This window comes from Tachypleus tridentatus, chromosome 13, assembly GCF_004210375.1.
Source record: "Tachypleus tridentatus isolate NWPU-2018 chromosome 13, ASM421037v1, whole genome shotgun sequence".
NCBI classification, from domain to species: Eukaryota; Metazoa; Arthropoda; class Merostomata; order Xiphosura; family Limulidae; genus Tachypleus; species Tachypleus tridentatus.
The window spans coordinates 82,504,203-82,531,773 of NC_134837.1; the positions used below are offsets into that span (position 1 = coordinate 82,504,203).

The 27,571-nt window shown below is 34.2% G+C and overlaps 1 pseudogene; it reads left to right on the forward strand.

The window, feature by feature from the left end:
• The first annotated feature begins 1,326 nt into the window (after positions 1 to 1,326).
• Positions 1,327 to 27,571, forward strand: part of LOC143236210 (TNF receptor-associated factor 4-like) — a 34,031-nt pseudogene continuing 7,786 nt past the window's right edge.

Here is a 27,571-nt window from a genome sequence, read left to right on the forward strand (position 1 = left end):
TTGTGCCAACTTTAAACTATTAGTATTACTCAGAAACGCTATTTGCTTCTTTCTGTTTATTTTATTGTATCTGATATTAAAGGTTGTGCAAAATTTAAACTACTAGCATCGGAAGTTTTTTTAAACTTGACTTTTAGCAACTCTCTATATTTACCTGTAACAAATGTCGTAGGCTATAATAGGTGAAGAAACGAACATCCTGTCAATCAATTCTTATTTCTGTGATGAAATATTTTTATTTGTGTTTTCACTTTCTTTCTACTTGCCACATAAACAGATATTTTTATTTTCCATGCCTTTATTAATTACATTTGTAGTAGATTTATATATCAGTTTGTCTCTAGAGGTTCAGCTAAAGCTTAAAAGCTCATGACGCTATAATTCGAGGTTCTACACATGCTACGGAGACAGTAAATGCAGAGTATTTTGCAGCTTTGTGCTGAAACAAATCAAACAGGTATATACCGACCAGTCTGTCCAATTTACAATGTTACGTCATCGAATGTAACTAGTTCTAATACGAAGTGAGTGTACTTAGTTTTCAATCATATTAGGCTGACATTATTGTTTCCCGCTGGGACGGTAATACATTGGATTTACAACGCTAAAATCAGAGGTTTAATTCTCCTGAGTGGATGCAGCAGATAGCCTGTTGTTGCTTTGCTATAAGAAAACACGTTCACTAAAATAATTCTCCAGTAGTTAAATCAAACAGTTTGAGACTGCAATTTACTACCGTTTTCATGTTAATTGGCTATTTATGGGGCAGTGTTTTGATACTTGAGAACAAATTTCGCCTTTTAATTACTAGTGATATAAGTTCAATTAGTAGCACGTAGCTACAGATGCGAGCTAAAACAAGGGAACTTTTAAAAGTCTATGTATTTGGTTCATGACATATTCCGGTCCATACGATAGCGCAATGCTTTAATAGGTAACTTTATCATTGAGGGTTTATATGACACGTCTCTACCAGGAAGAAGGTTTGCATCGGGAGAATGTTAAATCACGTTAAGCCAAATAACAAAACTTTTTGAAAAAGAGAGCGTTCAGTGTTTTCCATAAAAGTAGAAGATTTCTTACAACAGAGCGTTTAGAAGAATAGCATACAAGGCTTCAAAACTACAATCTGATCCAAACATCCTCATCTGTAAAGTGTAGGCTGTGGATACAAAAGAGAAGCTTTTGACCTAAAACAATACATTGCGATAAAACTGGGCACATCTCATGGTACATTTAACAAGTGAATAAGCCAAGATTTGAGGCTTATAAACGTACAATAGTTCTAGATATATCTCTGTATCAGTCATTATTTTCACGAGAAGGATGGCAGAGAAACTAGGATCACAAGAAGTACCTGTGATACCTCCCGTGAGAATACAATGACATATTGTGCATTTAACTGGCTTAATCGTGGCTTTTTGGGTTCACGTCCATGGATCGTTTCTTCAAGCTGTGTGGTTTAAAAGTAGTTTCGCATGACCATAGTAATCAGACTTAGGAAAAACGGCGAGGAAATAAAAGTTCCAGGAGCAGCATGAGATGTAAAATGACCTTTTTGTAAAATGCGATTAAATTCTATCATGTAGTAGCAAAATGTATTAGTGTATACTTGTTAAGTCTTCCTGTTTCGACAGTTAACGTATTTTATAGCAAAACTTTCTCTCTTTACCTGAAATATAATATGAATGTAAAAGACAGATGACACAAAACAAACTTTATGACTGGCCTAATGTGAAAGATAATTTAATTTCTATTTCTATTTCATTTATATTTTACCTATCACGTGACTTAGAGATCCGGCAAAGTATTCATGTAACTGAAAAGTCCGATATAACTATAAATTGGTCTCTGGCCAATTATAACTGTGATTTCCTTTTACGTCATAACTTAGCTCTCAGGTTTTGTTTCGATCTCATAATATACATTATAAGAAATTATTATTATTCATTCTTTCTTTTTATACTTTCTTCTGGAATATTAATAACTGATGGACATGACGCAATCAGTTTTGGATATCAGTGATTTGTGTGTACTACAAAGACAAGAGCAAACTTTCGGTAATGATGTTATAACAAACTTTCCTTCTGGCTGCAGCTAACTGTAGTGATTATTCTTAACTCATTCTTCTATATTAGTATAACTATTCGGTTCTCTGTTACTAGCGTACTTCAGATTTTATATTATTGACATTGCTATATATTTCCTACATAAGATCAAACTTTAATTGTAAACCCTTGTAATCTTATGATTTATTACCTTAATCTCTTAATGATATCCTTTCTGCTCATTATTTCTGGCTGCGAGACTCGTTTAGATACTAAAATTCAGATCACTATAGGTCACAATAAAACTTTAACACCTTCAAGGGTTTTTTTTCGTCTCTAAACCAGACTACCCTTCGTCTCTCAAACAACAATAGAAAACAAACAAACAATTTGACCCAAGAATACTACGCGGTCTTTTTTCTTCAGATGTGACTATGCTTTTTGGTTGTTTTTTTCTGCAGCAAACAGTGAATTAGAGTTAAAATATTATATTAATTTGCGTTACAGGTGTACCCAGATTCAAACACAGAGGATACGGTGATGGGTTCGCTAGTTTACTGTATACATAAGAAGGGTTGTAAGTGGGTTGTTTATTTTGAATTTGGCACAAAGCTACTCAAGGGCTATCTGTGCTAGCCGTCTCTAATTTAGCAGTGTAAGACTAGAGGGAAGGCAGCTAGTCATCACCACCCACCGCCAACTCTTGGGCTACTCTTTTACCAACGAATAGTGGGTTGACTGTCACATTATAACACCCCCACATCTGAAAGGGCGAACATTTTTAGTGCGACCAGGATATAAGTGGATGGACGAACTTATTACAGGTAAGGCCTGGTGAGAAAAAGAATTCATTTCTAGACTTATCGATTTCATTTGTTCACTTAAAATATGAAGTAAAAAGAAGTCATTGTAATAACTTAGGAACTTTACATCAAAACATTTTCAAGATGTTATGTTAAAAAATTTAATAAGTTTGCAAAAAATTTTCGAAATGAATAATAGCTTAACAACAACTTTTTAGATGACTGGTCAAGAGGCAAACAAAAATATTTTAATAGAATAGTTACAGTGAGTGTTAAAACGTTTCAAATAATTGGTCAAGAGCTTTGCGAAAACATTCCAACTGATTGGTCAAAATGCAAGTTAACATATTTTCAATGATTTATTAAGGGACGTGTAAAAAAATGTTTTAAATGATTGGTTAATAGATGTCAAAAGGTCATAAACAGGTGACTTTTACCTATTAATCACACTTCAATTTTATTTTGTTCTTCAAGCTTCGAATCTTAATATCGCTCGCAATCGGTGAAAGGAGAATTATAATTATATATGCAACAAAATTTTTACTTTTTCATGTTCCTGGGCTGAAAGTGTTATTTCCCAATTGCTTATGCCTCAAGTATATGAAAAATACCTATTTTTTCTCTTAAAACGTTTTTTGTTACCTGGGTAAAGAAATTTTCAAATTTACCCATTTTCCAGAACATTTTAGGTAACTGAGTAGCCGATAGAGAATTTTTCGAACTGACAAGAATTTTCAAGAGCTTTCTAGAATGTTGTAGAAATTACGAGAATTTTCAAGAACCTTTTCCAATTTTCTAGAACTTTCTGAAACTTTTCACTGAAATTTTTCAAGCTTCTTCATTCGTCAAGATGGGCTCTTATTCTGCCACATTGTATCCAGTCTGAGCGAGGCAATTAGAATTGCCTGTAACCCGATCGAATGACACCTCTTCATTGATAGATCATCCAGAAGCCTCAACGTTGTGCTGCTCCATAACGGGAATAAGTATCCGTCTTTTCCTCTGGCTCATTCGGTGCACCTTAAAGAGCAAGACGAGCGCTTCCGCCAAGATATACTGAACTTTGAACGTCGCTACCAAGGGGCGTATAACGAAAATATGATGGAAGACTATATTTGGGGACTCATACGTGAAAGTGATTTACATTACATTCGCAAATGTCGAAAAACTACTCACTTTAAAATTTTTTGTTAATTTTTAATACTTTAGTATAAATACATGTAAATCTTGATTAATGTGTTGTTTTATTCAGACCTTATGTAAATGAAAATGTGCAAATTTGCCCATTTTTACATAGAAAATAGGTTAATTTCTAAATTTCATTATCCAGGTCTCGAACGCAAAGTTTGAAGGGGAATAATGGCCATTTTCTGTACTTTTACAAGATAAGCAATTAATAAATAACACCTACTATCCAGGAACAAAATTTGTGTTACATAGTTCGGCCTAGCTGGTAGAGCACTTACTAAGTGGACGTAAGGTTCGAAGTTCAAACCGTTATGATTGGCTGCATCTTTGCCAATTCCGTTTTTTGCATTTTCCACGAGTAGGGTTGAAGTAGTTACATTAGTTTTTCAAAACATCTCATCCAGAAATAAAGGACTTCAATGCTACATAAGTCTGAGCGTTTCATCATCGCTAGGATTATATTCGTGTATAGGTTTATCAGCAAATATGAGGCAATTAGCAACGAACACAGATAGTGTAGTTGAAACAAATCTAACTTAAAGCTGAAAGCGAGACAGAGATATGATGTAGTCGTATAAGCAACGCGGAAGCTTAAAAATCTCTTACCAGCTACAATAAATCCTTCTTCTTTTTTTTAAATCCACATACATATTATTGTGGCACAAGTACAAACGTCAATTACAAAATAAGTAGATGGTATCCCATTTATTTAACAAGTTTCGTGAATTTTTGTCAGTGGTGAAAGTGTAAGAAATTATGAAATAAAGTCAGAAGCAGAGACGTTGACTTGTGTTAGTCTGGTTCGTTGCTTCTCAGTATATTTCTGAATAGCACATTCCACAGCTAGTTCTTAATGTGTATATACGTAGTAACTCTTGTATTTTCTAGGACCTAACGACTGACTGATGTCGGTAAATTGAACTTCTAATGTTTTCAAGCACATTGTAAATTTTGACTGAAGTAGATACATGATATTCGACTTTTTTTTACCACGATAACAATATCAAGAGTGTAGACACGGAGGATTAATTATCCAAGTTAAATATTATACCTTCATTTGAACTGTAGATAAAGAACCAAGAGTAAGTTGTTCTGTTGACGGTTTATAAGAAATGTTTAGTCAGTCAGTTCAGAAAATGTTTATGCTGAAACAACCCATCTTATAAAATCATTTTTTTGTCATTTCTTGCGAAATATCGTTGTTAAGCTTTAAGCCATTTCTGATTACAACACCTTTAGCATTTTTAAGTCACAAAGATATCTCATAAAACTAGCTATTATCCACCAGCTACTAAAGCACTTTCTGTAAACGGACACCACAACAATCTTTCATTATCGCAAACAAAGCCTATTTTCAGTCTTTTTATTAGAATCGTAGGATAACCGTTAAGGAGGCAGATCTTTTTCTGAGGTAATCCAGTTTTGTAAGCCTATAACCCTAAAAATTTAATTTCGAGAATAGCTGTTGACACTGGGTATATAGCTCATTGTGTAGATTTGTATTTACTTTAAACAAACAAAATTACTTTCTTTTATTTCTTTAATTTGATGAACAATTCGAAACTTTTCGCACACCATGATTAATATACACTAACAGTTTCTCGTAACGTAGGTTTTAAGTCCAACTTCCTTATGTATAAAATTTGTACACGGAAGAGTTCTGTCACTTTCATTATAATGTTTGACCGCAATATACGAAATATTGTTACACTTTGTGCCATCACTAATCGTAACAAATAGATTATCTGTCGTTTGTGGCACTTTTTAATTTTTTTATCTCGGTGTTTCTCTGATTAGATTGTTTGTAATAAAGCGCAAAGCTTCACAGGGCAGCAAAACTCGGTTTATAGTGTTGAAAGTCCGCAGACATACCACTGTGTTAGTGGTGGTTTGCAAATTGGAGTCTCGCCTCAAAAGGAGGGCTATAAGGCCACAAGAATTACGACAAAGGACGATTTAGAACAAGTACAGTAATTTCCTATCACTTTGTACGTGTGTGTAGAGATAGTTGAATCGCAACCTAAAATATTTTCACAGTTGCGAGGTGGGCGTTGGTAACCCCTACTTTATGTTATCGTTTCTTTATCTACCAACATCAAATATATTTGAGAAATGTTGTCTTTCTTTGCAATTAGTTTTATTTTGAATGAAAATCGTAAACCTGTCGAACTTTATGGAGAGAGGGAGTAAAGGTGTAACTGACAAATTGTATTGAATGGTATCTTTGGCCCATCTACGCTCTTCTGTCGTCTATATGTGGGGTTAGTAAATGTTTTTAAAAAATCGTTATGATTCAGTTTTTCTGTTGGAGCGGTTCAACTGTTTTACATAACTGTTTGAAAACGTACTGCTGGTACGGTTATGCTAATATAAAAAAATTGGTGTAGGTGGTTTAAAGTTTTATATTGTAATATATTCTTGTACTTGTTTATAGCTGCGGCATAGTGGCTCATAGAATTGTTATGAGTTTTTTTTTCTTTAAGTACACACTTTTAGATTACAAACGTCTATTTCTTTGGCGCTTTTAGACCTAGTTATAGCCGTGGCTGTTGAGGATTCCCTTTGTTTTGTTACGTATATCTGTGCATTTTACATGGTTTTAGTATTTTATGTAATTCACACATTCTTCATCTGGTAGTCATTACTGGTAAAAAAAATACATGTTACTATTTCATGCTTAGGTGTTCTTCATCTTTCGTTTACTTTCCAATCGGCCCGGCATGGCCAAGCGTGTTAAGGCGTGAGACTCGTAATCTGAGGGTCGCGGGTTCGCATCCCCGTCGCGCCAAACATGTTCGCCCTTTCAGCCGTGGGGGCGTTATAATGTGACGGTCAATCCCACTATTCGTTGGTAAAAGAGTAGCCCAAGAGTTGGCGGTGGGTGGTGATGACCAGCTGCCTTCTGTCTAGTCTTACACTACTAAATTAGGGACGGTTAGCACAGATAGCACTCGAGTAGCTTGGTGCGAAATTCTAAAAACAAACAAGTAAACATACTTTCCAATTACACTGGTTTACAAAAAAATATTTTTTGTCTGAGGCAAGAATGTGAATAGGTGTTTTTTACTAATTTGGGTTTGCTGAATTCAAATTTATAAACAGTTTTGCTCTATCACTTCTAGTTTTCTGGCTTTTAAATAGTCTCATTTTAGTATATACAGAGTATATACGTGCTTATTTCAACAGTTGCAGCAGCTTATTACAGATAAAACAGGATAGATAAAGAACATTGACGGAATAAATATACTTGGATGACACAATGTACACAATTCATAGTACCGCAGACAGTTAGAAGTGTGTTTTCTTAGATGATCTGGTGTATTTTGCCTCCGGGATGTCACGCAAGAGCATCCAGCAGAAGTCTCCCATCATGCTGGGGTTCCACTTGCCTTGGTAGTTGCTCTCCATCTTCGTAATGTCTTGGTGGAATCTTTCTCCGTGCTCATCACTCACTGCTCCAAGGTTTGGAGGAAAGATGTTGAGGTGGGAATGGAGAAAATGAATTTTGAGTGACATTCGGCATTCCATATCCTCATAAGTCTTTAGCAACTTCTCAATACAGGCTTGGTAATTTGGTACGCGTGTGTTACCAAGGAAGCCACTACAGACTGACTTAAATGCTTCCCATGCTCTCAGTTTCTTTAAGGTAAGAAGCTCCTCAAAATCAGTATCCTTCAGCACTTCTCGGATTTGAGGTCCGACAAAGATGCCCTCTTTGAGCTTAGCAGCACTGAGACCTGGGAACACAGTAGACAAGTGTTGGAAGGCAGCACCATTTTTGTCCATGGCCTTCACGAAATTCTTCATCAAACCAAGCTTGATGTGAAGAGGAGGAAGAAGCACCTTCTTCATGTCAACCAGAGGATTCTCCTTGACGCTGTGTTCGCCAGGAACGAAAGTGCTTCTAGACCCCCAGTCTTTCTGCTTGTAATGCTGGAATACAGCTCGACTATCCCAGAGACAGAGAAAGAAACAGTACTTTGTGAAGCCCGCTTGCATACCCATAAGAAGACCAATGACCTTGAGGTCCCCACACAGACTCCACTGGTACTGGTTGTACTTAACAGCTTCTAAAAGAAGCTCCATATTGTCATAGGACTCCTTTAGATGGACAGAGTGTGCAGTGGGAATGCTGAGATATTTATTCCCGTTGTGCAGAAGCACAGCCTTGAGACTTCGCTTGGAAGAGTCTATGAAAAGACGCCAGTTTGAAGGATTATGTGGCAAACCAAGGAAAGTGAACAAGCCAGGTACATTTGTGCAGTAGCACAACTTGTTTTCCATGTCGAAAAATGAAGCAAGGTCTTTGTTCCGATTCCTGAAACTGGTGATCTTTACATCTTCCTGGACTAGGTTCCACTGTTTAAGCCGAGAAGCCAAGAGCTCTGACTGCTGTTTTGACAGATACAAATCACGAGCAAGGTCATTCAGATCTTCTTGCGTGATCCAGTGTGGCTCGTTGCCACTTGTTCCTGAATAAGAAGAGTCAATATCTTCGGAAGAGATTCACTTGGCAGAATCTTCCCTTGGAGGCATTTCTTCATCTGATGAGGAAAGAAGATCCTTATTTACTGGAGGTGTTGGGACAGGAAGATCATCTGAATGGGGAACGGGTCTCATAGCAGATGGAAGGTTGGGATATTTGATCTTTTTTCTAGAAGATGCATTGAAACCAGTTATATTTGTTAGACAAAAATAACAATCATCTGCATGGCTTCGTGGCTCTCTCCAAACCATCGGGACTGCAAAGTGGAAAGCCGCTTTCTTGCCATTAAACCAAGCAGTTAGTCCATTGTAGCAGGGTTTACAACAGATGTGTGGAGCCCAAGATTTGTCCTGATCACCAATTTTACAGTCAAAATAATGAAAGTAGGCAGTTCTGAGGAGGGAAGTGATGGTTCGACGCTGTGCAACTGTCGTGAAGTCCCCACACACGTAGCAGAAAGAATTGGCCTTGTTGAGGCATCCTCGGTGTTTTGACGAGCTTGAAGCCATTGGAGAATCTGAAAAAAAACAAAGTAAAATTAAATCATATGTAAGGCAATAATAATTATGTGCGTCGTTCGAAATTGTAATACAAATATATACCCAAAAGATTGTGTAACACAATTGTCGAGGGACACTAACCTCCTGCGCTGACTGCCAGTGCACCACTGGCTGTTGATTGAGACGTGTTGGCTACGCTTAACTGCCAAAATCCGTCTTGATATATAGCTATATATATATATATAATGTAATGCTATCACTTACATTTATTGCATAATAACTAAAAAAGAAGACATAAGTCACACAATATTAGAAATTAACCCTGAATGCATATACGCCTTTATGTACAGTATGTGTACAAAATGTACAGTATGCATATCTAAAAAACTAGAGGTGATGAGTAAAAACGGATTTCAAATCTGAATTCAGCACCCCAAATTAGGTTAAAACAGCTATTTTGTGCTTGCCTCAATTTCTTTGTAAACCAGTGTTATGTAACGATACATATTATGCTCTCATTAGTCGATTGTTTGAAACGCTATACTTAGTTATAAAATGATGTGTTGTAACTATTATTAATTTCAGTGTATTTATGTTTTTTCTTATTGTGATGCATATCCGGGCATCCGGAAGTTGTTATCAAGTCACATATTCAGAAGAAAGTAGTTTCTTAACGATTTCCGGACATCCTGTTTTATATTAATACCTGTTCGAACTCGTCTTTTCTTTGATATTGTTTCTTTAATATACAATTTTGAAATGTTTAAGTAAAGAGATGTGGCTTTCATCGAATCGTTGCTCTTTTTTTTCACCAAGGGCCATTTAAATACGTGTAAATACGATGCGATCCCTTGCACCAATCAGTGCGCAGCTATGATTCCCAGGTTGCTGATGGAAGACTATCTGTTATAATCGTAGTCTAATCGGAGGACCAGTTGTAAATTCTGCCACAGGGAGTACAGTGGGGAGATATTGGAGGTAAGTTGCTCGTAGTTCGTTGTGCTGACTGTTTTTTTTATTTTTAAAGTTCGTCCCTTGATGGGACAGCGCAATGACTTCGAATTTACAACACTAAAATCTGGGATTCGATTCCTTCTGGTGGACACATCAGATAGCTAATTGAGACATTTTAAAGCTCTTGAACGGGTTATATCACTGAGAATGTGTAATACATTTTAACGTTTGTTTTTGTAAATCATAAAGCTTCAAAATGGGGTATCTGGGGTCTTGTCCACGCAAATATTGAAACCAGATTTTTCGTTTCCTAAACCCTCGATGTTACTCATTCTGATGCTTACTCATTACCAAACTGACTTTTATTTTTGATGTAAGTAGATAGTTTGTTTTATATCCACTCATTATTTCAGTTTACTTAGAAATGTTACAAGCTCTGAATTTTGAAGTGCACAATATTGTTAAAGATACAGATCACAATTAGTAAAATACTAAATGATATTTTTTATCAGATAACTAAACATATGGTGTTTAATGTTACACTGTTGTATATAACCATTTGTGTTAAGGACAAGTCTCCTATTTATTATGTTACGTACGTTACGTATTACGATTTCAAATAACCGGAAATTTAATTTTAATTCAGAAGTTAATAAATGTTAATATGTGTCAAACTTACGATATTTGCCAACAATATTTATACACACAGTTTTCTTTTTTAACACAAATATGTTGTGATATATAAACAAAAACACAATACAATTTATAGTAAGGGTTATTAGTAACAGTTATTATAAATGATGGTTTATTTACAAGGGCTTTACAAACTTACAAACAATACTGAGTCTTATAGCTGGTATAGAACTGAATATTTTATTGACGATCTCGGTTCACGACAAGCAAATTAATTCTGAGTTGATATTGCGACACCTCCCTTAAGCAAGCTAGCTTGATTGGCGTCACCGCTGACTTTTATCCGAAAGAAACATTCAATGCACTTGTAGAAATACTAACATCCGAAGTTAATTCACTGAAGTTAAACGGTTTGTTCGAAATCTATAAACACTCTGGGTCAAAATTCTATAGTTTTCCGATTAATAGTCGTAAATTATAATTGTAGCTTCAGAGGCCTAAACACACTGATTGTAACTGTAATTTTCTGTTACTGTCTCTCGGCTAGCTGCTTTCACACAAATCATAAAGAGTTTCCCGAAGGTTCAAGAATGTTCAAAAACACGCTAACGTTTTCATGAACCACATATTATTGATTGCTGCTCTCCAGAATCTTCTAAAATTTAAAAAGGGACAGAACTTGCGCAATACGCGTCCAGCCATATACTTGACATGCTTTAAACAACGATACTGAGACAAACAAAGGTACTAAAACAAATGTACAAAAGTAAATCTGTTACACCTCCTGCCTTAGACAATTAAAAATTGGTGTTAGACAATTTTTTAGTCAGATGTTACATAAATATACACATTGATAAAAATATATTAAATACAATACATTTTCAAAGAATTAAACAATTTCAAAAATCATGACAATATATAACACAATTAATACAAATAACCTAATGATAATAAAATTCCATAACACTTAAAAGTGATTAAACACAAATGCTATTTTTGCTAGCTTAGCATAATCAATAGTTGAATGACTGCGGTGTTCTTTAAAAACTGATATAGACTTCAAAGGAGTAACAGAAATTTTCTTGTCGGGTTTTCCATCCAATTGATATATATGACAGATTTCACAAAGGTGAGAAACATCTTGCCTGATTTTTGATCAAAAGAAATGTCTATAATTTTGTAACATATATTATTAATACCTCCATGACCTCTCATGGGGAGTTTATAGACAACTTTGATTTGCTTTGCAAACGACTATTTAGTAAACTATAGCCTAGTCCTCTGAAGCTGGCACGTCTGATGGTCTCCATTCCTCATAAGTGCACGATTTTGGAAAAAATAATCGTTTGTAACTTTATCCAGTTCATTATTTAGGACTGAATATTTAAATAGTAATAAAATATTTGGATCCTCTTCCTGCTCGATGATTAGTTTACATCGACTCGTCACAATCTCGTAAACTTATAATTCTTTCGGTTTAGCTCTTTATCACTAGCCCTGCATCAAATCTGACTTCGCGAGTAGAGTGAAGAGAAGGACACATCTATGTGCCCTCGATTGCCTTGCATCTTATCCTGAGGTGCAGAGTGTTAAATCAAAATACCTGCCCCGCTTTTTAGTTCTTTAATTGTTTTAACAACATTTCAAAAAACTTGTGATGGTGTGTGTATCATCCAGATACGTAGAATTAAGTGTGTAGTGGTTCAGAATAAAACTGTGATTGTGATTTTGATCCAATATTACGTCTCCATATATCTAGAGAATATGAGGTTTTTATAATATATACTGAAGGTGTGTGTTTATGATTACAGTTAAATGTAAAACGAATATCTGGTGTTTTAAATATGTGATAAAACATTCATTTAGTAAAGCGACAGAGGATTAAAATAAGTCGTTATTTTAAGTGGGAGCGAATGGACACTGACCTTAAATAAATTAGACAGCACTATAGCTGTAATATTCATTGCTTAAGAGGCGTTTCGCTAATACCAAAATCTATTCAGGTCGCATGGAATAATTGTAGTCATGACACTATTTCTGTCATCATTGTTAATCAACAGTTGTTATAGTGTGAACTATATTTAATGAATTGTAATTATTATCTAAGGTAATTATTATTTAAGGTAAGAATAACTTTCTCATTCAGTGCGCGCGCACACACAGTCAAGCTGAACTTAATAATACCACTCACTTCTAACAGAATAAATTGAATATAATTAGCAACACAAAACAACCATCTCTTCAACTGGAACATTGGTGAAAAGGAAAACAATGTTAAGAGTAGCTATTTTATCTGTGTATTCCAAGGTTTATTTTTTTAACAAAAATTTTAATAACAAAAACGAATAATCCTTTTTACTTTTGTCCTTGTTCTGTTAATAAACTAAATAAGATTTTGAGAAGATTACGGTTTAAAATAAAATTACAAATCGAAAATCATCCTCTTGAAGATGTCCAGCTCAATAAGATAACACACAGTCAGTTATTTATTGGTAACTAGTTAAATGTCAGAATTGGGCCTTTTTAACCTCTGCATTGCTAAACTAGATCATATTTAAACAAACGCACACATCTCCATTTTGTTGGAAATTACTCTCGTGAATGTTTTCTTTAAATGCGTTTCTCTAAGGTTTTCAAGGTAGTTCGATTTTAAGTACTGGTCCGGCATGGCCAAGTGGTTAAGGCACTCGACTTGTAATCTGAGGGTTGCAGGTTGGAATTCCGGTTGCACCAAGCATACTCGCCCTTTCAGCCGTAGGAGTGTTATAATGTGACGGTCAATCTCACTATTCGTTGATAAAAGAGTAGCCCAAGAGTCACCGGTGGGTGATGATGACTCGTTGCTTTCCCTCTAGTCTCACACTGCTAAATTAGTGACGGCTAGCGCAGAGAGCCCTCGTGTAGTTTCGCGCGAAATTGAAAACAAAACAATAAATCGATTTCAAGTGAAAAAAAAACGAATATTTATCGTAATTATTAAAACATAAATTTTATCATCTACATCTATATCCGGGTAAGTTTGTTTATTGGCTCTAAATTAATCAATAACAGGATTGAAGAATAATTGCATTGACTGAATCACAGCTCTCAACTTAATGTGGTTTAGGCAATGTAGCGTTATTATAATCTAGTTTTTGTTTTTTTAAGCTGATAAAATTTTAAGTTTGTTTGTTCTTTTAAACAATATATACTTTTTGTTTTGCCATATTTTTGCAAAGTTACGTGAGAGTGTGTTCGCGTACCCATCTTTGATTTTGATATTATGTACTAATAGAAAGAAAGACAGGCAACCAACACCACCTAATGTTAACTCTTCGACGACTGTTCATTCATTCAGCCTACACTTGATGAACTTAGCCCAGGATCTATTTCACTTCTAACGTCTAATCTATTTCCCTTCACCAGTAAATAAAGTCGTTATTTACTGGACATAAAATAAGTCACACTCAGAAGGCTTAAAATATCAAGAGGTCTACCAGCTTTTTCAATGTTTCTGTTTTTATCAGAAACCCAAAGCTCACCTTTGCACCATCATCCAACACTGAAAGAGCTGGGCTGACTAATAAAATATTTGGTGCAACTATTTGCTGTGATCTTTTCCAGCAAGTAATCAGGTCGAACTTGAGCTCCATCAGTTTTAGGAGCACTTTTCATAACTTCTGCCACTTGTTGCTGGTTATCCTGGACCTTCCAGTTCAATAGTTAGTATTGTCACGGCCGTGCTTTTCACTGTTGAGAAAATCTTGTTGGGCATTTTCTACCCTCTTTAAGACTGCTTTTTTATATGGTCTTAAACTTTTGACCAGCTAGTATTTAGGCTAATTTCATAGTGTTTTTCTCTTTTCTTACTTTCATCTTTCGAAGTTCTACTCAAATGAGTGGTTGAGTCTAACAACGCAAAATGCATATTTTTTCTCTATGTTTATTGGATAGCACTGTATGAGAAACACTTTATGTTTTGCTTACATGATGCCCAGAATTTGGCATTAGTTTATCTCTCAAACAAAGTTTGATGTAGTTCAATCCCCTTGGACCCATTCGTACCCCAAGCACATTTTCGTTCAATTTGGTGTTTTTTGTTACATTTTCGAGCAATCTTTTTCTTCATTCAATATTTTATTAATTTTAATTGTGAGATGTCAATGAGAGAAGAGTGGCCCGAAATTAGCGAAATATATGTCAATGATAACAATTTGTTGTCTACATATGAGAAAATTGATATAAATAAATTTCATATTTTGTATTAATAAATCACATATTGTATACTAATGGTACTCAGTCCTTCTTACAGTTTATCTGTACACTGCTATGAGAAGAGAAGCCAGTATGCTAACTTTTCAACATCTAAATCAAAGTTATGATCATTAGACATAGGCGGAGTCAGTAAAGACCCCAGGTATACTGAAAGGTGCATATTTTAACGTGTTATGATGAAGGTTACGTATCTACGCTAGTTGTGTTATTTTATATTGATTATATGGGTTTGTATTAATTATTCGATAAAAAAGAATAAAAAAATATTCAATTCATTTACAGAAATAAAACAAAATAGTCGTAGTGCAACAATTAAGTATGATGTAGAAATGGCAGCGTGGCGATAGGTCTTAGGGCTTCCAATGTTAAAAGTCGGTGTATGTGCCTGTGATGTGCAGAACACATATAAATTCACTGTGTAATTTAGCGTTTAACCACACACGCACAAAAAAAAACACCAAAACTGCTAAGCTTCATGTTTATCGCATCCAATGTTCACCGGTAAACCTAAATTGACAAATATATCTACTTTATTTGCTTGAAGGTAGGCACAAAGCTAAAGAATACACTATCAGTGCTCTGCCTACCAGCGGTATCGAAACCTGGTTTCTAGCGAGTCAAGTTCGCAGATATATCGCTGTGCCACTGGGAAGGGGGTGTTATTATTAGGTTGAGGAATAATTCGTGAGCGTTTTTAAATAATTTCATTCAAGCATTACATGCAAGACTATACAATAGTTCAATACATGAACACATTACACCCAAAACATTTATTATGATACTTTATTTCATGTAATACCTAGGTATATAGTATGCATTGTTTTAAACGAAATTGCAAGAAATTAAATGCGAAAAGCAGATGGTGTCAAAAATGCTCGATTTTGTCCACTTGACATTCCATATAATGAGCTGAAAATGAAAGCAAAAATTAAAGGCATATGAAAATCAAACACACCATCTATTAGAGCAAAAAATTATCTACCAAATGACATGAAATATTTTGCGAAAGCGTTTCAATTATGAATATATTTTTTTAACTTGAAAAAATGCTCACGAATTATTCCTCAACCCAATACATCTACAGACATTATACTTGTATGATAGTTTTGTATCTCTGTTTTCCTATGGAAGGAGAAAGGCGAACAAATGTCGTTTGTACTTGTATTTACCAAATGGCAACATATGCAAAGCAACTGCGAAGCTTTACGTTCAGAAAGCATGATGTAGGGAAATTGGCACTTATATAGGTAGCTATAATGTATTCTGCGCCACGTGTTAAATAACGAAAATGTAAATATTATATTGGAGCAACGCCAAGTGACACACAAACAATTTAGTTACAACGCTCAAAGCTACTGTTGCTAAAGGCTTGTTTGTTATCTTACTGAAGAAGAAGGTCAGTTCTGTTTTAACTGGATGCGAGTAGACGTTCTTTAAATTATTTTCCACGAAGCATTGCTACAAAGAATAAAATAAGGAGTAAGTTTGTATTTTATGTTTTCATTTATATATTAGGTTCTAGTTTTACCACTGAAAAGTACAAAACTTGTAAAAAGGAAAAGAAAACGGAAATCTGATTAACATAATTGGTTTTCTAACAATAAAGTAGCAGTTCCAAATGTGACTCGTCTAAATTAGTTAACGAAACTACAATGACAGTGAGAGAACTATTAGCGGGAAAAGGTGGAGCTTTATAAAGCAGCGAAACTGAACTAACATGGGAGATCGCACTCCTTGAGAGTGGCGAAAAAAAAAGGTGACAATGAATTGACAGTAGGAGAGTAGGTAAACAGTACTTGTTGAAAAAAGTGAGAGAAAAAACACTTCAAGTGAGAAATAAATGTGAAAATTCAATAAATACTCCAACAGTACAGGAACGTTTGATTAGTTGTGTCATGATTTACTGGTATGTGTTTCACTTTAGTATACTGTAAATAATTTTAAAATCTTGACTAACAATATATTATTGATAGTAAGTTCATTGACATACATTACTGAGAAAATTATTTACTTTAAACTTTTAATATAATGCTGCAAGATTTCGTGACATGCACAGTTTAATTCTCCTGTAAACGTGAGGTTAATACTTGTTTATTGTGTAAGTGCACCATTTGGTTTATGCAAGATTCGTGAATGACTTTACATATTGTTCACATATGTATGTAAGACTACACACGTATATCAGCTGTACACATTTTTATGTAATCCAGTGAATTATAACAAACTGTTTCAAGAACATATACCACATTAAACATAGTAGTGCTTAATATGTTGGGAAGGACCAAGAAATAACAGTTATATCCACTGCGACAACGATATTCTTATCGTATTTTCATATAAAAGAGAGAAAATGTGAGAGAGTTTAATGAATACTTAAACCGGTGGAAGTATTGTACAGTTTACCATACAAAACGAAACAGGCAATGAATTGCATGGTTAAGTTAGTTAACTACTCAAGATAAATTCTTTTCACAAACAGCTCTGTCACTTAAAACAATACCAGCTGTGGTTGAACTTTTTTTGGCTCATTATTCCTCCTCTTGCTGAAATAGTGCACTATAATAAAGTCACCAACCATATACTGAACAATAGAAAACAATTTGAACCAATTTTTCAAATAAACATAACTGAGACAAACACAAGACCTGTCACAAATTATGAAAACACGTTATTAACAAAAGAAATATCCCAACAAGAACTACTTGAAGCAATAAAAAACACAAAAAATAAATCACCAGGTGAAGATGAAATACAAGCCATTTTTCTAATAAAGGGCACTCCGAAATTGTTTGACCACCTAAGAACACTTTTTTTAATCTATCTTTATCCTCAGGATACAACGCAGTTTCTTGGAAGCTCGATAATATATCAGTTTTCTATAAGGAGAGAAAGCCATCAAATAAACCTAATAGCTACCGACCAATCAGCCTGACCAGCTGTATAGGCAAAATTCTCGAAAGAATAATCAGTAATAGACCCTCCACATTCTTGGAGATAACATCAAAATTAACAAAAGAACAAAATGGATTCAGAAAATTTAGAGAAACGACAGATCACTTAATTAGATTAACCAAAACTATAATAAATAGCTTTAATAAAAAGAATGCACTGTCGCTTGCTTCCTTGATACCGAGAAAGCATTCGACACTATATGGCAGATAGCCTTCGAGTAGCTTTGCGCGATATGCAAAACAAACCAAACATTTGCAAATAAAAGGGAGTCTGCAAAATAAATTAATATGCTGTCATTTACTTGATCTGTTCTTCTAATTAGATTTGCCAGGTGATTTAAAAGATCTTTTCTACGAAAGAATGAAGTTACAACAATATTATATGGAGATGGGCATACTTTAAAGATATAAACAGTTTTATTGTCCGTGCTTCCTTTCTAAATGTTTTATAGAATCAACATATATGAGGTTTAAAGTATTTAACGTTTGTACAACAAAGCCAACCAGACAAAGTCTAATGATTTGTTCTGTAAATACTTTTTTATGATTTCGTAAAATTAGATTACATGTCATTTGTTGATTTCTTACACATTTTCTATTTGATATTTCGTTTTACATTATTTTGCAAATTACGATCTGGTGTGTATATTCAACAATATTTTCATTTATTTTTCAGACCTTCGTCACCTGTAAGTGCTAACGCTTATAATGAACTGTATGGGAGTTGGTTTCCTTCTGATAGCAGCTACAGGAGAAGGGTTCTACGGCCTCGTCGTTCAACTCATTGACGGAATAAATATAGAGAACATTATTGGTTTTAATAATCTTTACCAACTTTTTATTTTGTTGCCAATTGTACTAATCAGTAATTCACGGATGTTGTACGACAGAAAAACAATGTTAATTTTAGCCCTTCGTGGTATTTTTGGCTCCTTAGCTTTGTCTCTGCTGACTTACTCGTACACTTTGCTGCCGATAGGAGATGCAGCTTCGTTGTATTTCTGTAGCCCTTTGTATACAATGCTCTTCAGTATTTGTCTCTTGAAGCATCGATGTAAGCCTGCGGACGTCCTCGCTGTTTTGTTGTGTTTGTTTGGAGTCGCATTACTTTACAAACCAGCCTTTTTGTTTACAGACGAAACAAACAATGCAGACGAGTTTTCAAAATCTAGACTTTTTGGCGCCATGATTGCAACATGTGGTGCTTTATCTGATGCCTCCATGTTTGTGTGTAGCAATTCTCTATCTAAAGTACATTACACTGTGATCTCTTTTTACACAGTTCTGTGCACAACAGTTCCCTGGACTTTGTTACTTATGATGAGAGGTGTACCTACAAATTTCTGGAAATGTTCGAAGAACAATTTATACTTGGTTTTATTGGCAATTTTTGGTGTAGTAATTCTGCTATCTTTAAATCGAGGGTTACAACTAATCAGTCCAAAACCAGCGAGTATAATTTTTTCATTAGCAATTCCGCTAAGTTTCCTTATTCAAGTTTTCATAAAAGGTAACCCAATAACCCTAATGTCTGTATTTGGTGCTCTGGCGATCTTTATATCAGTATTAATTTCCATTTCTTTTGGATATACCTGTTTTTCTAAAACCTTGGAATCTTCTTATAATTAAACCAAATTAAAAAGGGACTTACCTTTAGTTTTAAAACTTTAAAAACATTTATTTAATTTATTAGTTTTCAAATTCCACTTGTTTGAAGATGTTAAAAAGGTGCTTTATGTTAATCGAAGTTGTAGTTAATAGTGTTAAAGTGTAATTTTTTGACTACTGCATGAAGAAAAAATTAATTCTTTTCTGTTTATATTCCACTGAAATCTTAGTAACTTAAAAAAAATAACTTAGATTGTAGAACTCGAATACAATTACAATACTTTAGTTTTCTAAATATTCACGCTCCAAGACGCTCAGCTTCTGTCATTATGGTGGTAAAGTATACAATATGGTTAAGTCTCGAATTTAAATTTTCATGAAATTACATTTGAATATCACGAATTTTGTAATATCCTAATATAATGTTTCAGTTTCACAATGCATTCCAAATCATGTTTCGTGTTGTTCCTAAATGTATTAATAACCATGTTTCGGTACTCCACTGAACATATATTGTAAAATTAACCTTATAAAAAGTTTAAAGTGTGCACTAATTTGTAAAATAGTATATGTTTGTCAACATTACATTTCAATATAATATATCTTCATAACGAAGTACTTAACTTCATATAATGATTTGTTAACATTAAACCAAATTATGATATTTAACATTGTATCAACAAGAAGTGAACACAGTATGTCAAAAAAAATCTACAATCTGACTTACATTTTTATATACTATTATGAGCAAGATACTTTTTAACTGATCAAATTATCGAGACGAACCAAGCAGCAAAAAAAACAACAAAAAAACTTAGACATAGGCTATGGAATTCAACCAAAACCAGAACATATCGGGTTCAAACTAAATATAATTCAATTCATGTGTTGGGTATCATGGATTTTTATTTATAAGTTTCGTTACTCATATTTATCCTGGTTTATCACTGGTATTTTGTATTTCTACTCACTTTGGCATTATATTGAACTCTTTTTATAGTTTTCTTATTTTTAATATATTTATTTTGAGTCGAGCTTCAACAGCTTTTGGTAATTTGTTATGTTTGTTCACTTTGGTTGCGCTGGGTAAAGGTAATAAATTAACTAATAAACGGTTGAATAAACTTGATTTTTAGGTCGTTTAAGACGAGTGTAATAAATTAGCATGAGAGTTGTAGAATTCCTACTAACAATTGTTCCTTCTATACCTTCAATAAAAAGTATTATAAATTTCGTTCCTATGTTTTCCTTCTTTGAGTTCTTTTTTTGTACACCATGCTAAAAATTCTAGTTTTCACGAATTAAATCTGTATTTGTCTTTTCATTAGTTTTTGAACCTTATTGAACTGGAAGGTAATTTTTTGGAGGTATTGATCAGTCAATCATATGAGGAAATTGAGCAGTTACTGGTTACATGGTCGAGCATGCTTCTGCTCTCACCTTCATTACACCATTCGTATTATTTGTTTGAGTAACTAAAGTTTCATGTACAATATATCTCAAATCCAGTCGATTTACGAGTCATCCAATTCTCTACTAGTTCATCAAATTCATCCTCATCTAAATAGTGTAGTAGTGATCAGTGGATTATATTGATTTAACATCAGATGTTACGCCACATGGGCCTCAGTCCACCCATCTAATAGGAGAACCTGAAATGTTTGAAGAAACCGTCCAGATACTTCTTTGCTGTTTCTTTAAACACTAACTACACATCCCTAGTAGTACATGTACATACTATCTACTACATATACGTTGCTGAGATTTCATTGGTTTTTCTTTAACTCCTGGACATCTAAGTGTATTTCACGAACTCATATGACTGTTGGAATTCGAGAGCGAGAGAGAGAATAATTACAGGAAACGAAGACTATGACAAGTATAATGACATCCACACTGTTGGCACAATACTCGACTACCTAAGTACGATCCAGGGAAACAAACACAAGTTGATACCAAATTCTACAATTTTCTTTGTTAACCTTCATCTTCAGTTTTATCTGTACCCTATAGGAGTGATAGTTCAGGAACAGGGTCAAGCAGTTATTATTAGATAGTTACAATGTAAAGGTTATTTGAAAGACATTCGTGTGATAAATTTGAACAAAATGTGAAAACGGCAAAGATCTGGGAGAGAAAATTTCAGGGCTTTAATCTCTCAAGAATAAAGGTTTAAGAAAGAAAACAGTTAAGTTTTAGAAAATGTTTAATTTTGTACTAAAAATCACTTTCTGGTTAAAAAAGTTATTCTGTTTATTGTCAACTCATTTATAACTTAATATATTGCCTCAAATGTACGAGAGCAGCTTGATAAGTTTTCTGATGTTGTTGAGCGTCCTAACATTTCATTATTTTCAGTGAAATGCATTTCTGTCAATTTCTTAATATATCTGGATTTAGTTAAATATGTTTTAGTTAGTTTGACTACACCATGCAATAGGTTATTGCAATCCATTTTAATAGGTAAAATATAAAAATTAGTTGGACAATAAGAATAAATATTTTTATTTGAAATAATTTTAAAGGATATCTAATACTTTCTTTTGCTAAATGCACTTTTTTAGGTTCTAGCTTGTGAAATTTATATCGCTTCTTGTATACAAAAGATTCAGGGTACTGTAGAAGTTGTACTTCACATTGGATTCACATGCTGATTAGTTACCTCAGGGAAGAGGAGAGATGTTGATGTCATATTTACGTAAAGTGTCGTAGAAGATGTTTTTGTGAAGTGATGATGTCATCAGAGACGATGATGTTTATACGTGGCACCAGATGGCATAGGCGGATATGGCGTCAAAAACGATGACGTCTACGAAGTGGAATCTGAAACATAATAAGTTCACCATAGATGTCTCAACATGTGATCAATGACTGGGTTTAATATTGTTCTAAACTGATACTAATAAAACATTTCATGAATTCATCAACTCTTACATTTCCTGAAAAGGACACGTATTTAACTTTAGCATGCAACTTATGGGAGTGTTATTGTTTCACTAATTTCTCTTATGGACAAAACTCTGAATATAGTAGGAAACTGGTCATTGACAACACTCCTGTCAATGAACTTATAGAGCATTATCCTTTCCTTGTGGCAACACCAGTACAGCTATTGAATGAATTTATGCGGCTAGGAAATGATGCAGGAAAAGGAGTGTCCAACTTTCTCTCTTAATAAAAGGACTCAGTAAATTTTCACGTGCAGGACAGAAACATATCGCCAGAAAATAATCCATTGCTAGCATTTCTTATGAAACAATCCTCACATATGCCTGATGTTACATCTACTATTGCCATTCTTGGTATCCCTTTTCTTCTAAAAGAAAGTGAAAGTATCATGGTGGGTACTGAAGTTAGGGAACCTGCTGAGAGTGGTATATAAATTCAATGTGGTTCAATTTCTCAGTTTTGTGACCAGGAATTCAAACTATATGTTGATGGCTTTGATATTTGTGCCACTGAAGATTTTGTGGAAGCATTCACTATGTATGTAGGGAGTTTTTATATCTTCAACTTTGAATTTTTAACAAAACTCGAGAAAACTTTCAACATTGTTGAAAGAGTTATTCTGAAGCTCAATGATGAATCCAGGAAAATTACCAAATCTGAAAAAGATGCAGACAGATGTGTTCTTCAATTGCTTGATATCTTGAATGTCAAAAAACATAGCATCGGGAAATCTATCAAAACGTCCAAAGGTAAAGGAGGAGAAAAATGTTCAAAGCCATAAGGTTATATTAGATCTGGTAATAGTAGCTTGTCATGTATATTTGATCCAGGGTGAATTTGAAATAAAACAAGTGCAAAGTTCAGTTGTTTATTTTCAAATTGTTGCTGCATTTTGAATTTTATTTTGGTACATGAATATTGATGTACACTTCTGTTCAGTTTGGAATAAAAATGGTGCTGCTATAATGCATTATATATTTTTCAAGATGGTGGCAGGTTACTGGGACTTAGGTTGAATCATCAGATGGCAGCGGGGTCGACTGCTCAGTGATGGTTCTGTTGACCCCAACTGACTGAAAATGGTCTCTTTGCTTAACAGTGACATTGCAGAGGTGGTCCTGACCGGGTCAACATGACTTATCTTCCATAATCGTTGGATAATCATAATGACAACAGTCCACTGTTAATGGATAGTCATAATGACAACCGCTCCTTGGACAAAGAAGATCACACTGACTATGTCATGACTACTCTGTAGTGGTTTGCAGGTATGCAATGAGACAATTGTCAGGTAGTCAGCATTGGTCAGAATGACTACCTAACGAAAGTCATAACGATTATCATATTGCAATCAAAGTTATTACCTGCCAGGTATCCCTGCCACCATCACCTGACTATTTCCCGACTACACAATAGTAAAAATGACTAATATTTAATAGTCATATTAGGTAGTCATCGATTTTAGCGTCTACTTGGAGAGACTTTTTGACACCGCTTGACTACCTGATTTACTATTCAAAAGTCGTCACTTTGACTAGTTCATATTTTGGGTGTTTCCAAACCTATACCATACGTTGTATAATCAGCGTGTGAACCATGAAATGCAATTTGAACTGGCTACGCGAGCCACTTGGTTGTGTTCTATTTTAATCTTGACTTTTCAGTATATCTTAAGTTTTGGAGATCAGTGATTTGTGTGTACTGGAAAGACAGTAGCAAACTTTCGCTAATGATGAATAATGTTATAACAAACTTTCTTTCTGACTGCAGCTAACTATAGAGGTTATTCTTAACTCGTTCTTCTATATTAGTATAACTAATTTAATATCACGTCGTTTGTCAACTTTGTTTATATAGTTGTGCCTTCTTGAAAAAATTTTCGACTTTGTTCAGTCGTATCTCTGTAACTAGTGGACTTCAAATTTAAATTAATGACAGTTTTATGTATTTCCTACATTAAAATTTAATTTTAAACCCATGTAATTTTATGATTTATTACTTTAAACTCTGTATCATATTTTTTCAGCTCATTATCTCGGGCTGCGAGACTCGTTTAGAAACTTTAATTAAAATAGGTCACTGTAGGTCACAATAAAACTTTAACACCTTCAAGTTTTCTTTTTCGACTCTAAACCAGAATACCCTTCGTCTCCCAAACAACAACAAAAAACAAACAAACAATTTGGCACAAGAATACTACGCGGTCTTTTTCTTCAGATGTGACTATGTTTTTTGGTTGTTGTTTTCTGCAGCTAACAGTGAATTAGAGTTAAAATGTTATATTAATTTACATTTCAGTTGTACCCAGATCCAAACACAGAGGATTCGGTGATGGGTTCGTTTATTTACTGTATACACCATAAGAAGGGTTGTAAGTGGATGGTCGAACTTAGAATATTACAGATAAGGCCTGGTGAAAAAAAAGAATTCACTTCTTGACTTAGCGACTTTATTTTTTTACTTTAAATATGAGGTAAAAAAGAAATCGTTGAAAAAACCTAGGAATTTCACATCAAAACATTTTCGAGATGTTATGTTAAAAAATTTAGGAAGTTTGCAAAAAATGTTCCAAATGAATAATAGCTTAACAACAACTTTTGAGATGACTGGCCAAGAGGCAAACAAAAATATTTTAATAGCATAGTTAAAGGGTGTGTTAAAACATTTCAAATAATTGGTTAAGAGCTTTGCGAAAACATTCCAACTGATTGGTCAAAATGCATGTTAACATATTTTCAATTATTTATCAAGAAACGTGTAAAAATGTTTTAAATGATTGGTCAATAGATGTCAAAACGTCATAAACAGGTGACTTTCACCAATTAATTAAAGTTCAATTTTATTTTGTTCACGAACAGGATTGAAGTAGTTACATTAGTTTTTCAAAACATCTTATCCAGAAATAAAGGACTTCAATGCTACGTAAGTCTAAGCGTTTCATCATCACTAGGATTATATTCGCGTGTAGGTTTATCAGCAAATATTAGGCAATTAGCAACAAACACAAATAGTGTAGTTGAAACAAATATAACTGAAAGCTGAAAGCGAGACAGAGATATGATGTAGTTCTATAAGCAACGCAGAAGCTTAAAATCTCTTACCAGCTACAATAAATCCTTCTATTTTTTAACTCCACATACATATTATTGTGTCACAAGTACTAACGTCAATCACAAAATGAGTAGATAGTATCCCAAGTGTAAGAAATAATGAAATAAAGTCAGAAGCAGTAAAATTCCTGTACAGCACATTATATGTAGGTAAATTGAACTTTTACTGTTTTCAAGAACTTTGTAAGTTTCGACTGAAGTAGATACACGATATTCGATTGTTTTTTGCGATGGTAACAATATCAAGAGTGTAGACACAGAGGATTAATTATCCAAGTTAAATATTATACCTTCGTTTGAACTGTAGATAAAGAACTAAGAGTAAGTTGTTCTGTTGACAATATATAAGAAATGTTTAGTTAGTCAGTTCAGAAAGTGTTCATGCTAAAACAACCCATCTTATAAAATCTTTTTTTTTTTTTTACATTTCATGCAAAATATCGTTATTAAGCCTCAAGCCATTTTTGATTACAACACCTTTAGCATTTTTAACTCGCAAAGATATCTTCGTAAATCATCAACTTTATGATTCGAAAGACCGATTGTACCACACAGTTTTAGTATAAGTCAGGCCCGGCATGGCCTGGTGGGTTAAGGCGTTCGACTCGTAATCTGAGGGTCATGGGTTCGATTACCCGTCGCACCAAACATGCCCACCCTTTCAGCCGTGTGAGTATTATAATGTGACGTTCAATTTCAGAATTCGTTGGTAAAAGATTGGCCCAAGATTGTGCGGTGGGTAGTGATGACCAGCTGATTTCCCTCTAGTCTTACACTGCTAACTTAGGGACGGCTAGCGCAGTTGGCTCTCGTGTAGCTTTGCGCGAAATTCAAAACAAACAAACAAAATGTTTAAAACCAAAAACATCACTTAGTAATATTTAGCAAAAAAAAGAAGAGAGGTAATTTGTCAAACTAACGCGGTATTCTTTGTTGATATTAACATTTATTACTATTTAGTTTTATTTCGATTTAAGAAATGTACCAAGAAACTCTACCAGCTAATCTAATGGGATTATCCACTAGCAACTAAAGTACTTTCTATCAACTTAAACCACAATATTCTTTCATTCTCTCAAACAAAACCTATTTTCGGTCTTTATATCAGAAACGTAGGATGACCGTTAAAGAGGCAGATATTTTTCTTAGGTAATCTAGTTTTGTTAGCCTATAACCCTATAAGCCTATATATTTAATTTCGATAACAGCGAAGGACACTGGGTATATAGCTCATTGTGTAGATTTGTATTTATTTTATACAAAATTACTTTATTTTATTTCTTTAATTTGATTATCAATCGGAAACTTTTCGCATACCATGATTAATATACACGAACAGTTTTTCGTAAAGTAGGTTTTAAGAAGTCCAACTACCTTATGTATAAAACTATTACACGGCAAAGTTCTGTCACTTTTATTACAATAAAATACAAAATATTGTTACACTTTGTGCCATCACTAATCGTATCAAATAGATTATCTGTCGTTTGTGGCCCTTTTTAAATTTTTTTATCTCGGTGTTTCTCTTATTGGATTGTTTGTAATAACGCACAAAGCTACACAGTTCAGCGAAACTCGGTTTATAGTGTTGAAAGTTCGTAGATATTCCACTGTGTTACTGGTTGGCCTTAAACTGGAGTCTCGACTCAAAAGGAGGGTTATGAGGCCATAAGAATTGCGATAAAGGACAGTTTAAAACAAGTACAGTAATATGCTATCAGTTTGTACGTGTGGGTAGAGATAGTTGAGTGGCAACCTAAAATATTTTCATAGTTGCGATGTGGGCGTTGGAGACCCTGCCTTATGTTATCGTTTCTTTATCTACCTACATCAAATTTATTTCAGAAGTGTTCTCTTTGTTTACAATTAGTTTTATTTTGAGAGAAAATCGTAAACCTGTCTAACTTTATGGGGAGAGGGGGTAAAGGTGTAGCTGACAACTTGTATTGAATGGAATCTTTGGCCCATCTACGCTGTTTTGTCGTCTATATATGGGGTTAGTCAAATTTTTTTTTAAATCGTTATGATTCAGTTTTTCTGTTGGAGCGGTTCAACTTTCTACATAACTGTATGATTGTTGGAAATTC